The following is a 14,133-nucleotide window of genomic DNA, read 5'->3' as shown; positions in this document are numbered from 1 at the left end:
ATTTCAGGGAAATTGCCGGAGGAATTCCTGGGAAATTGTCGGAGGAATTTTTGGGAAATTACCGGAGGAATTTCTGGGAAATTGCCGGAGGGATTCCTGGGAAATTGCCGGAGGAATTCCTGGGAAATTGCCGAAGGAATTCCTGGGAATTTGCCGGAGGAATTCCTGGGAAATTTCCGGAGGAATTTCTGGGAAATTGCCGGAGGAATTTCTGGGAAATTGCCGGAGGAATTTCTGGGGAATTGCCGGAGGAATTTCTGGGAAATTGCCAGAGGAATTTCTGGGAAATTGCCAGAGGAATTTCTGGGAAATTGCCGGAGGAATTTCTGGGAAATTGCCGGAGGAATTTCTGGGAAATTGCAAGAGGAATTTCTGGGAAATTGCCCGAGGAATTTCTGTGAAATTCCCAGAGCAATTTCTGGGAAATTACCGGAGGAATTCCTGGGAAATTCCCGAAAGGAATTCCTGGGAAATTTCCGGAGGAATTTCTGGGAAATTGCCGGAGGAATTTCTGGGAAATTGCCAGAGGAATTTCTGGGAAATTGCCAGAGGAATTTCTGGGAAATTGCCAGAGGAATTTCTGGGAAATTGCCGGAGGAATTTCTGGGAAATTCCGGGAGGAATTTCTGGGAAATACCCGGAGGAACGTAAAACAGTAAAACACTCCTAGCTTGCTATATGTTTCATAAATATACGATTTGCTTGTGAGCAGCAATTTATGCTAAACCAATGCTAAACCCATTTTTTTAATGTAACAATAACTATATGTACTTCCATAAACCACAGAATCCATCCAACCAACCACAAATGGACCCACAATTACCATCATAATAATCAGTACTCACAACTTCAGCGCACATTTTATTCAGAATAGCCGGTTGGTGTGCGTATTTGGTTTCCACCCAATGGGATAAATAATTCAAATCACGCTGCCCACAATCGCCGACGTCGCCGTTCCATCGTTTGCAAACAAATGCACGCAGAGCTGTCGGAAAGCTGTGCTTCTTCCCCCTTACAACATGTACATTATTGTATCAGCCGCTCACGTCCCGAAAGAGGAAAAGCCACTTTCCATTCATTGTTGTGCGGCTCCACAAAGGTTGTGAAACTTTTTCCAGCCTTTTCCGCTTTTTCGTTCCACACCTCCGGAAAACCGGAAATTCAATTCGTATGCTTTTTCCTCTCTGGATATGATCTCCATGGAAAAGGTACCGGATTAAACATTGGTTGCTGGCGCCACCACCTTCGAGGTTTTACACGCAGCGTTGGTGTACATATCCTGACAAAAAAAAATCATTTAACGAACCATCAACTGTTCGGGAACTTGCCGTGAAATTACACAAATAAAAAACCGTTTCTTACAGCAACGCTTTCCTCCCCAACTCACGAATCGCACTTATCCACTGGAAAATAATGAGGAACTGCCTTCATATTACACATTGTTGCCAGGCAGCATGTCACATGTCTCACCTGGCAGCGACAGCGGTTGGATAAAGTTTCCAGAAGAAAAACTGCAGGCATTATACTTTCTGTATTCGATAAAGAATTTTCAAGTAGCTTTAAACGGTTGAAATGTGTACGACATGTAGAAAAGTATTTCTTTCCAAAAGTTTCCCAAAAATTCCTTCGAGAATTTAAAAAAAAATCTTAAAGACTTACCCAGAACCTTATTCAAGTATTCCCAAAAATTTTTAAGAAATTTCCCAGAAATTCTACCACGAATTTTCAAGAAATTGCTCCGGAAATTTCCTAGAACTCCCACGAGTTTCTCCGGAAATTCCTAGAAATTCTTCCTGAAAATCCATGAAATTGTTCAGGAAATTTCCCAGAAATTCCTTCGAGAATTTCCCAGAAATTTCTTTGGGAATTTCCTAGAAATTCCTTCGAGAATTTCCAAAAAATTCATTCGGGAATTTTACAGAAGTTCTTTCGGGAATTTCCCAAAACTTCCTTCGAGAACTTCCTAGAAATTTCTTCGGGAATTTCACAGAAATTCATTCAGGGATTTCCCAGTAATTTCTTCGGGAATTTCCCAGGAATTCCATCGGGATTTTCCATGAAATTCCATCAGTGAATTTCGAAGAATTGCCATCGGGAAATTCCACAGAAATTCTATTGGGAATTTCCCAGAAATATTTTCAGGAGTTTTCCACAAATTCCTTCGACAATTTTCCAGATTTTTTTTTAGGAATTTCCCAGAAATTCGCAGAAATTCCTTTGGCAATTTCCCAGAAATTCGTCCGGTAGTTTGCCGGAAATTCCTTCGGGAATTTTCCAGAAATTTTTTCGGAAATGTACCAGAAATTCCTTCGTGTATTTTCCAGAAATTGCTTTGATAATTTTTAAGCAAATTCTTTTGAAAATATCCCAGAAATTCCTTTGGCAATTTACCAGAAATTCATTAAGAAATTTCATAGAAAATTCTTTAGAAATTTCCCAAAATTTCAATCAGGAATTTCCCAGAAATTCCTTCGGGTATTTCCCAAAAATTCCTTCGGAAATTTTCAGAAATTCCTTCGGATATTTTCAGAAATTCCTTCGGAAATTTTCCAGAAATTCCTTCAGGTATTTCCCAGAAATCCCTTCGGGAATATCCAAGAAATTCCCTCGGGAATTTCCGAAAAATTCCTTCGAGAATTTCCCAGAAATTCCTTCGGGAATTTCCCATAAATTCCTCCATGAATTTCCCAGAAATTCCTTCGATAATTTCCCAGAAATTCCTTCGGGAATTTCCCGGAAATTCCTTCGGGAATTTCCCGGAAATTCCTTCGGAAATTTCCCAGAAATTTCTTCGGAAATTTCCCAGAAATTCCTTCGGGAATTTCCTAGAAATTCCGTCAAGATTTTCCCAGAAATTCCTTCGGGAATTTCCCAGAAATTTCTTCGGGAATTTCCCGGAAATTCCTTTAGGAATTTCCCAGAAATCGCTTCGGGAGTTTCCCAGAAATTCCTTCGGGAATTTCCCAGAAACTCCTTCGGGAATTTCCCAGAAATTCCTTCGAGAATTTACCAGAAATTCCTTCGGGAATTTCCCAGAAATTCCTTCGAAAATTTCCCAGAAATTCCTTCGGGAATTTCCCAGAAATTCCTTGGGGAATTTCCCAGAAATTCCTTGGGGAATTTCCCAGAAATTCCTTGTGGAATTTCCCAGAAATTCCATCGGGAATTTCCCAGAAATTCTTTGAAGAATTTTCCAGAAATTCCTCCGGGAATTTTCCAGAAATTCCTTCGATAATTTCCCAGAAATTCCTTCGGGAATTTCCCGGAAATTCCTTCGGAAATTTCCCAGAAATTCCTTCGGAAATTTCCCAGAAATTCCTTCGAGAATTTACCAGAAATTCCTTCGGGAATTTACCAGAAATTCCTTCAGAAATTTCCCAGAAATTCCTTCGGAAATTTCCCAGAAATTCCTTCGAGAATTTACCAGAAATTCCTTCGGGAATTTACCAGAAATTCCTTCGGGAATTTCCCAGAAATTCCTTCGGGAGTTTCCCAGAAATTCCTTCGGGAATTTCCCAGAAACTCCTTCGGGAATTTCCCAGAAATTCCTTCGAGAATTTACCAGAAATTCCTTCGGGAATTTCCCAGAAATTCCTTCGAAAATTTCCCAGAAATTCCTTCGGGAATTTCCCAGAAATTCCATCGGGAATTTCCAAGAAATTCCTTAGGGGATTTCCCAGAAATTTCTTCGGGGAAATTCCTTCGGCAACTTCCCAGAAATTCCTTGGAGAATTTTCCAGAAATTCCTAGGTGAATTTCCCAGAAATTCCTTGGGGAATTTCCCAGAAATTCCTTGGGGAATTTCCCAGAAATTTCTTGGGGATTTTCCCAGAAATTCCTTGAGAAATTTCCCAGAAATTCTTTGGGGAATTTCCCACGAAATTCCTTGGGGAATTACCTAGAAATTCCTTGGGGAATTTCCCAGAAATTCCTTGGTGAATTTCCCAGAAATTCCTTGGGGAATTTCCCAGAAATTCCTTGGGGAATTTCCCAGAAATTCCTTGGGGATTTTCCCAGAAATTCCTTGGTAAATTTCCCAGAAATTCCTTGGGGAATTTCCCAGAAATTCCTTGGGGAATTTCCCAGAAATTTCTTGGGGAATTTCCCAAAAATTCCTTCGTGAATTTCCCAAAAATTCCTTCGGGAATTTCCCAAAAATTTCTTCAGGAATTTCCCAGAAATTCCTTCGATAATTTCCCAGAAATTCCTTGGGGAATTTCCCAGAAATTCCTTGATGAATTTCCCAGAAATTTCTTGGGGAATTTCCCAGAAATTCCATGGGGAATTTCCCAGAAATTCCATGGGGAATTTCCCAGAAATTCCATGGGGAATTTCCCAGAAATTCCATGGGGAATTTCCCAGAAATTCCTTGGGGAATTTCCCAGAAATTCTTTGGGGAATTTCCCACGAAATTCCTTGGGGAATTACCCAGAAATTCCTTGGGGATTTTCCCAGAAATTCCTTCGGAATTTCCCAGAAATTTCTCCAGAAATTTCCCTGAAATTCCTCCAGGAATTTCCCTGAGATTCCTCCAGGAATTTCCCTGAAATTTCTCCAGGAATTTCCCTGAAATTCCTCCAGGAATTTCCCTGAAATTCCTCCAGGAATTTCCCTGAAATTCCTCCAGGAATTTCCCTGAAATTCCTCCAGGAATTTCCCTGAAATTCCTCCAGGAATTTCCCTGAAATTCCTCCAGGAATTTCCCTGAAATTCCTCCAGGAATTTCCCTGAAATTCCTCCAGGAATTTCCCTGAAATTCCTCCAGGAATTTCCCTGAAATTCCTCCAGGAATTTCCCTGAAATTCCTCCAGGAATTTCCCTGAAATTCCTCCAGGAATTTCCCTGAAATTCCTCCAGGAATTTCCCTGAAATTCCTCCAGGAATTTCCCTGAAATTCCTCCAGGAATTTCCCTGAAATTCCTCCAGGAATTTCCCTGAAATTCCTCCAGGAATTTCCCTGAAATTCCTCCAGGAATTTCCCTGAAATTCCTCCAGGAATTTCCCTGAAATTCCTCCAGGAATTTCCCTGAAATTCCTCCAGGAATTTCCCTGAAATTCCTCCAGGAATTTCCCTGAAATTCCTCCAGGAATTTCCCTGAAATTCCTCCAGGAATTTCCCTGAAATTCCTCCAGGAATTTCCCTGAAATTCCTCCAGGAATTTCCCTGAAATTCCTCCAGGAATTTCCCTGAAATTCCTCCAGGAATTTCCCTGAAATTCCTCCAGGAATTTCCCTGAAATTCCTCCAGGAATTTCCCTGAAATTCCTCCAGGAATTTCCCTGAAATTCCTCCAGGAATTTCCCTGAAATTCCTCCAGGAATTTCCCTGAAATTCCTCCAGGAATTTCCCTGAAATTCCTCCAGGAATTTCCCTGAAATTCCTCCAGGAATTTCCCTGAAATTCCTCCAGGAATTTCCCTGAAATTCCTCCAGGAATTTCCCTGAAATTCCTCCAGGAATTTCCCTGAAATTCCTCCAGGAATTTCCCTGAAATTCCTCCAGGAATTTCCCTGAAATTCCTCCAGGAATTTCCCTGAAATTCCTCCAGGAATTTCCCTGAAATTCCTCCAGGAATTTCCCTGAAATTCCTCCAGGAATTTCCCTGAAATTCCTCCAGGAATTTCCCTGAAATTCCTCCAGGAATTTCCCTGAAATTCCTCCAGGAATTTCCCTGAAATTCCTCCAGGAATTTCCCTGAAATTCCTCCAGGAATTTCCCTGAAATTCCTCCAGGAATTTCCCTGAAATTCCTCCAGGAATTTCCCTGAAATTCCTCCAGGAATTTCCCTGAAATTCCTCCAGGAATTTCCCTGAAATTCCTCCAGGAATTTCCCTGAAATTCCTCCAGGAATTTCCCTGACATTCCTCCAGGAATTTCCCTGAAATTCCTCCAGGAATTTCCCTGAAATTCCTCCAGGAATTTCCCTGAAATTCCTCCAGGAATTTCCCTGAAATTCCTCCAGGAATTTCCCTGAAATTCCTCCAGGAATTTCCCTGAAATTCCTCCAGGAATTTCCCTGAAATTCCTCCAGGAATTTCCCTGAAATTCCTCCAGGAATTTCCCTGAAATTCCTCCAGGAATTTCCCTGAAATTCCTCCAGGAATTTCCCTGAAATTCCTCCAGGAATTTCCCTGAAATTCCTCCAGGAATTTCCCTGAAATTTCTCCAGGAATTTCCCTGAAATTTCTCCAGGAATTTCCCTGATATTCCTCCAGGAATTTCCCTGAAATTCCTCCAGGAATTTCCCTGAAATTCCTCCAGGAATTTCCCTGAAATTCCTCCAGGAATTTCCCTGAAATTCCTCCAGGAATTTCCCTGAAATTCCTCCAGGAATTTCCCTGAAATTCCTCCAGGAATTTCCCTGAAATTCCTCCAGGAATTTCCCTGAAATTCCTCCAGGAATTTCCCTGAAATTCCTCCAGGAATTTCCCTGAAATTCCTCCAGGAATTTCCCTGAAATTCCTCCAGGAATTTCCCTGAAATTCCTCCAGGAATTTCCCTGAAATTCCTCCAGGAATTTCCCTGAAATTCCTCCAGGAATTTCCCTGAAATTCCTCCAGGAATTTCCCTGAAATTCCTCCAGGAATTTCCCAGAAATTCCTCTAGGAATTTCCCAGAAATTCCTCCAGGAATTTCCCAGAAATTCCTCCAGGAATTTCCCAGAAATTCCTCCAGGAATTTCCCAGAAATTCCTCCAGGAATTTCCCAGAAATTCCTCCAGGAATTTCCCAGAAATTCCTCCAGGAATTTCCCAGAAATTCCTCCAGGAATTTCCCTGAAATTCCTCCAGGAATTTCCCAGAAATTCTGCGGGAATTTCTCAGAAATTCCTCCGGGAATCTCCCAGAAAATCTTTCGGGAATTTCCCAGAAATTCCTTTGGGAACTTCCCTGAAATTCTTTCAGGAATTTCCCTGAAATTCCTTCGGAAATTTCCCAGCAGTTCGTTTGGGAATTTCCCAGAAATTCCTCCGGAAATTTCCCAGAAATTTCCTCGGGAATTTCTCAAAAATTTCTTCCTAAATTTCCCAGCCATTCGTTCGGGAATTTCCCAGAAATTCCTCCGGAAATTTCCCAGAAATTTCTCCGGCAATTTCCCAGAAATTCCTCCCGGAATTTCCCAGAAATTCCTCCGGGAGTTTCCCATAAAATTCCAGGAGAAATTTCCCACCGGTAATCGTCCTTGGGGAATTTCTAAAAAAGTTCTCTGGATTATATAACAAAGTTCGGGGTATTTTACCTTTAATTTCTCTTTGGTTGGACGTCCTTAAGATTGTTTCAGAAATATTCTGTTCCGATCCGAAAACTATACCGGCTTCAGTGTGCATCTCAACCATTGCTTCCTTGGTTATTGCATGGGTAACAATAAAAGTAATCATTGCTCGAACAGTAAAAACCTGCACATTTCGATGACGGTGACAAAAGCGCTCCAGTAACGAAATGCATATTTTTTCCCCTGTCAGAAAAAGGAGAACCCTTACAAAAGAAGTAACTGCAGGTTGTTGGTTGTGGGAACAATCTTGGAAAATCCTCATGCACCACCCGACCAAGAACGGATTTACGATCCATTATTCCATTTTTTTTTATGAGACCGACTTTTTCTGTGCCATTCTTCAACCACTATGAAGTACGAAGGAAAAATATCAAAGTGTGCTGATCTATCCACCTGAAAGGATGGTTGATTCGAAGTTGTTCCACGTTTTAATTATTGTCCTTTGTTTTAAAGAGATAGTCTAATTCGGAAACAAAAAAGTCACTTTGAATGTACAAGTGGCATTTGTTCGAAACGAAAACATCATAAACGTGACGACTACAATTGCAGAACGATAAAGTTCAGAACTACTCTATTCAGAGAGAGAAAACCAAATTGACGCAAACGGAATGAACAATGACAAAGTTGGAATTCTTCGTCGTTGAACCCGAAGTGGACGGAATCTCATTTTTTATTCGCACTGACAAAAAAAAAAAACTATAGCCCACTAGAAACAGTTGGAAAATAGTTGCAGGAAAAAAAAAACGCCGTTCAGGAATAAAGGTGCAAACTCAACTCGGCAAAACAAAAATGTTCCAACCTACTTTACGTGCTGGTCCATTCATGCCGTGGCACCGTATCCGTATTGTTTAGTGAGAGCTTGCTATTACTAGAAACACGTAGAAATGTTTTTAGAAAATCAGAATGGCTTTCACAAAACTTTTGAAAATCTAACATCACATGGCTTTTATTCATGGGTATTTGCATGTTTTATCATTGGGATTTTCAGCCCCAGTTATGAATCACCTCTTACGTTTAGTTGAATTAATGTATACATGTAATTCAGCAATATCTTCCTATTGTATTCAGTTTTTATTATTACTATCTCTTTATTATAGTGATTTTCATCTCTATACTGGTAAATTTTCTATGCGTAGTAGATGTGCTCCTGGATTTTCACAGTGTAGCGGATAAATCACAGAATTTTCATTCGGATGCCAGTGCGTAAAAAATCCTCACTGACTAGCCCGCTCTCAATCAACCACCCATCGCCGGTTTGTGTTCACTCTACTAGCAGAGCAAAAAAAAAAGCATAGATTGGCTGTGTTATCGTACGAGGAATGCTAGCAGTGCCGTGGAAAGAGGCTTTGTGTGTACCTGTTTGCTTCATCGGAAGTTTCGTCATTGTTATTCCGGTTACCGTCGAACTCAGTCATGGAAGTAAAATTGGTATGGCTTGCCACATGTTCTACGTGTTGATTAACCCATGCATCGAATTGTGATTTTCTTGTACTGCATGTAGGTAGATGCATGAAGGAAATTCCCGAAGGAGTTTCAGAGAAATTCTTGGAGAAATTTCTGGGAAATTCCCGGAGGAATTTCTGGGAAAATCTCGGAAGCATTTCTGGGAAATTCTTGAAGGAATTTTTAGGGCAATTCTTGAAGGAAATTCTAAGATATTCTCGGAGGTATTTCTGGGAAACTCTCGGAAGCATTTCTAGGACATTTCCTGTGGAATTTCTGGGAAATTCCCGGAGGAATTTCTAAAAAAAAAATCCTTGAAGAGTTTCTTGGAAATTCCCGGAGGAGTTCCTGAGAAATTCCTGGAAGAATTTCTGGGAAATTCTCGGAGGAATTTCTGAGTCATTCTCGGAGGAATTTCTGAGAAATTCTCGGAGGAATTTCTGAGAAATTCTCGGAGGAATTTCTAGGAAATTCCTGGAGGAATTTCTGGAAAATTCCTAGAGGAATTTCTGGGAAATTCCCGGAGGAATTTCTGGGAAATTCTTGGCAGAATTTCTGGAAAACTCTTGAAGGAATTTTTGGGAAATTCTTGCAGGAATTTCTGGGATATTCTCGGAGATATTTTTGCGATACTCTCTGGTGAATTTCTAGGACATTTCCGGTGGAATTTCTGAGACATTCCCGGAGGAATTTCTGGGCAATTCCCGGAGGAATTTCTGCGAAATTCCCGGAGAAATTTCTGGAAAATTACCGGAGAAATTTCTGGAAAATTCCCGGAGGAGTTTCTGGGAAATTCCCGGAGGAATTTCTTGGAAATTCCGGGAGGCATTTCTTGGAAATTCCCGGAGGAATTTCTGGGAAATTCCTGGAGGAGTTTCTGGGAAATTCCCGGAGAATTTCTTGGAAATTCCGGGAAGAATTTCTTGGAAATTCCTGGAGGAATTTCTGGGAAATTCCCGGAGAAATTTCTGGAAAATTCCCGGAGAAATTTCTGGAAAATTCCCGGAGGAGTTTCTGGGAAATTCCCGGAGGAATTTCTTGGGAATACCGGGAGGAATTTCTTGGAAATTCCAGGAGGAATTTCTGGTAAATTCCCGGTGGAATTTCTTGGAAATTCCAGGAGGAATTTCTGGTAAATTCCCGGTGGAATTTCTGGGAAATTTCCAGAGGAATTTCTGATAAATTCCTTTTAGAGTTTCTGGGAAATTCTTGGAAAGTTTTATGGGAAATTCTAGAAAAAACTTCTGCTAAATTCCCGGAGGAATTATTGAAGTTCTTGGAGGGCTTTCTATTAAATTCCTCTAGGAATTTCTTGAAAATTTCTGAAAAATTCCTTGAGGAATTTCTGGGAAATTGCAGGGGCAATTTCTGGGAAAATTCTGCGAAATTTCAGGAGGAATTTCTGGGAAATTCCCTTTAGAATTTATTGAAAATTAATGGGAAATTTCTTTAGGAATTACTGGGAAATTCCAGGAGGAATTTCTGGGAATTTCCTGTAGAAATTTCTGGGAAATTCCTGGTGAAATTTCTGGAAAATTCTTGCAAGAATTTCTGGGAAATTCCTGGAGGAATTTCTGGGAAATTCTTGGCAGAATTTCTGGAAAACTCTTGAAGGAATTTTTGGGAAATTCTTGCAGGAATTTCTGGGATATTCTCGGAGATATTTTTGCGATACTCTCTGAAGAATTTCTAGGACATTTCCGGTGGAATTTCTGGGACATTCCCGGAGGAATTTCTGGGCAATTCCCGGAAGAATTTCTGCGAAATTCCCGGAGAAATTTCTGGAAAATTCCCGGAGAAATTTCTGGAAAATTTCCGGAGGAGTTTCTGGGAAATTCCCGGAGGAATTTCTTGGAAATTCCGGGAGGCATTTCTTGGAAATTCCCGGAGGAATTTCTGGGAAATTCCCGGAGGAGTTTCTGGGAAATTCCCGGAGAATTTCTTGGAAATTCCGGGAAGAATTTCTTGGAAATTCCTGAAGGAATTTCTGGGAAATTCCTGAAGGAATTTCTGGGAAATTCCCGGAGAAATTTCTGGAAAATTCCCGGAGAAATTTCTGGAAAATTCCCGGAGGAGTTTCTGTGAAATTCCCGGAGGAATTTCTTGGGAATTCCGGGAGGAATTTCTTGGAAATTCCAGGAGGAATTTCTGGTAAATTCCCGGTGGAATTTCTGGGAAATTTCCAGAGGAATTTCTGATAAATTCCTTTTAGAGTTTCTGGGAAATTCTTGGAAAGTTTTATGGGAAATTCTAGAAAAAAACTTCTGCTAAATTCCCGGAGGAATTATTGAAGTTCTTGGAGGGCTTTCTATTAAATTCCTCTAGGAATTTCTTGAAAATTTCTGAAAAATTCCTTGAGGAATTTCTGGGAAATTGCTGGGGCAATTTCTGGGAAAATTCTGCGAAATTTCAGGAGGAATTTCTGGGAATTTCCTGTAGAAATTTCTGGGAAATTCCTGGTGAAATTTCTGGAAAATTCTTGCAAGAATTTCTGGGAAATTCCTGGAGGAATTTCAGGGAAATTCATTGGAGAATTTCAGGGAAATTCCTGGAGGAATTTTAGGGAAATTCCTGGAGGAATTTCTGGGAAATTCCAGGAGAAATTTCTTGAAAATTCCAGGAGGAATTTCTGGGAAATTCCCGAAAGAAATTCTGGGAAATTGCCGGAGGAATTTCTGGAAAATTCCCGGAGGAATTTCTGGGAAATTCCCGTAAGAATTTCTTGGGAAACTCCCGTAAGAATTTCTTGGGAAACTCCCGTAAGAATTTCTTGGGAAACTCCTGGAGGAATTTCTTGAACATTCCTGGAGGAATTTCTGGGAAATATCCGCAGAAATTTCTGGGAAATATCCGAAGGAATTTCTGGGAAATATCCGGAGGAATTTCTGGGTATTTCCCGAAGGAATTTCTAGGAAATTCCCGGAGGAATTTCTGGGAAATTCCCGGAGGAATTTCTGGGAAATTCCCGGAGGAATTTCTGGGAAATTCCCGGAGGAATTTCTGGGAAATTCCCGAAGGAATTTCTGGGAAATTCCCGAAGAAATTTCTGGGAAATTCCCGAAGGAATTTCTGGGAAATTCCCGAAGGAATTTCTGGGAAATTCCCGAAGGAATTTCTGGGAAATTCCCGAAGGAATTTCTGGGAAATTCCCGAAGGAATTTCTGGGAAATTCCCGAAGGAATTTCTGGGAAATTCCCGAAAGAATTTCTGGGAACTTCCCGAAGGAATTCCTGGGAAATTCGTGGAAGAGTTTTTGGGAATTTCCCGGAGGAATTTCTGGGAAATTCCCGGAGGAATTTCTGGGAAATTCCCGGAGGAATTTCTGGGAAATTTCCGGAGGAATTTCTGGGAAATTTCCGGAGGAATTTCTGGGAAATTCCCGGAGGAATTTCCGGGAAATTCCCGGAGGAACTTCTTGGAAATTCCCGGAGGAACTTCTGGGAAATTCCCGAAAAAAACTCTGCAAATTTTGCTGTGAATTTTCGGGAGATTTTTGGAAAATATTCTCAAAATCAATTGGAGGATCATCTTGGAAGCCCAACAAACTTTTTGCTGAATCATGAATGAATAAACCGCTCTTAAGCTTGATTTTTGAAAGTTTATCTGTATAAGTTATTATTCAGCTATCATAGTTACTTGAGAATACCAAACGGATATTCTGGATTTTTTTTGAGCATTTCTATGATTATTTCTGAAGTTTAGGAGATTCCAATACTAATTACTGGTAATTTTGGATTTTTTTTTAGAAATTCCAAGAAGAGATTTGAAAAATACTAAAGAGCATTTTTGAAAAAACTCTTGGAGAGTTTCTGAGTAATTCTTAGTAAAAAAAAATTAAGGAGTGTTTCACATGAATAGAAGAATATTAATATGTTTGAAACATTTCTCGACAAGTTTCTGAAAATAAAAAAAAACTGTGAAAACTTCTGAAAAGATTTGGAAGTAATTATGGGATCAATTCTGAGATATTCCAGTTTGAATACCTTGTATAGCCTGAAAACAAACACTGGATGAATTCCGAAGAAACTGTCATAAAAATCCTAGTTACAATTTAACAAACTCCGGAAAGAACTATTGTCGAATCTTTTTTTTTCTTATGGTATTGTTCTGGAATTCATTGTTTTGTTTTTGTATCGATTGTATTTGTTGAAATTCGAAACAAAATTTTACAAAAGCTTCATAAGAAACGCAGGATAAATGTGTGATGAAGGCAAACCTGTTACCAATTTCCGGAACGAAATAAAAACTTTGAAACAAACTGCAGTGAAAGAAAAAATTGTTGAAGCAGATTGAAAACATTTTCAATTTAATTTCTGAAAGTCAAACAATCGTTATTCTATTTCACTTCACCGAAATCTGCTACTTCCCTCTGTTTATCGGAAACGGAAGGCTGAAAAACTTCGGTCGTCAAACACGTCCAACAACTTGCAAAACACACCATCTGTGTACAGTCGCTGTTTTACTTACAAATAGAGAAAAATGATCCCAACAGGAAAATTTTCCTTCTCGCCGGTAGACAGTTACCTACCTAAGAGCGTAGACACTCGCAGTCACAGTCGGAGTAAAATTTACAAAAGTTCACGCGGGTGACACGGCGGCGGTGCATTGCACCTCCGCAATTCAGCGGAAAAGTTACTTTCGCCGCACAATCGGAGGCGTCGGCCGTCCTCGCCGGGAAAAACTTTGAGCCAATTTCTTCGAGTGGAAAACAAGCTGGCTACCTAAGTTTAGTCGCCACCGTTCAACCAAGAAATGGAGGGGGTAAAAAACGTGACAGTTCAAAGAAATGTCACCGATTTGAATTGAACGGGAAATGACGAAGAAGTTGGTTATGGGTGTTTGATTCTAGGTTGGGAAATATGTTTTGGATATGGATCATTTTTTCACTTGCTCTCTTTAACTAAACAAGATTTATATCTCCAGGAAATTCTAGAGTTTGTTTTCCAGGATTTCCAAAAAATTCCCCTGGAAATTTTAACAAAATTTTCCAAAAACTCCTTTTTGCCTTTCTCGTACACTAAGGAGGATCCTGGTAAGGGTCCTTAAATTCTCGGCTTTCGCGCCAGACGACGAAGTCGTCTGCCAAGAATTCCGGATCAATAATGCCCAGCTAGCAATGCCAATGCCCTTTCTCGGAATCCGCCTCCACAACAACTTACCCGATACCCAATCCTTAGTCCCAATCCAATTCCCAAAATTCCTTCCAAAACTTTCAAAATCAAACTATACAATTCTCAGTCATCCAAGAGTTTTGGTAAAATGCAAGTTAGTGCAGTAAAGAGAAAATTTATTAAAAAAAGTACCGCTGTTCATTAAAAAATAGGCAAAAAGATTTGTGTTTTAACGTTTTGAAAATTCATTCATTTTTTCCATCAGTTATTACAAACCCTGCTCTGCCTCCTACCAGAGCTAGCTGAAAA

The sequence above is a fragment of the Aedes albopictus genome, chromosome 1, assembly GCF_035046485.1.
Source record: "Aedes albopictus strain Foshan chromosome 1, AalbF5, whole genome shotgun sequence".
Taxonomy (NCBI): Eukaryota; Metazoa; Arthropoda; class Insecta; order Diptera; family Culicidae; genus Aedes; species Aedes albopictus.
Note: the sequence above shows the minus strand (reverse complement) of the source record.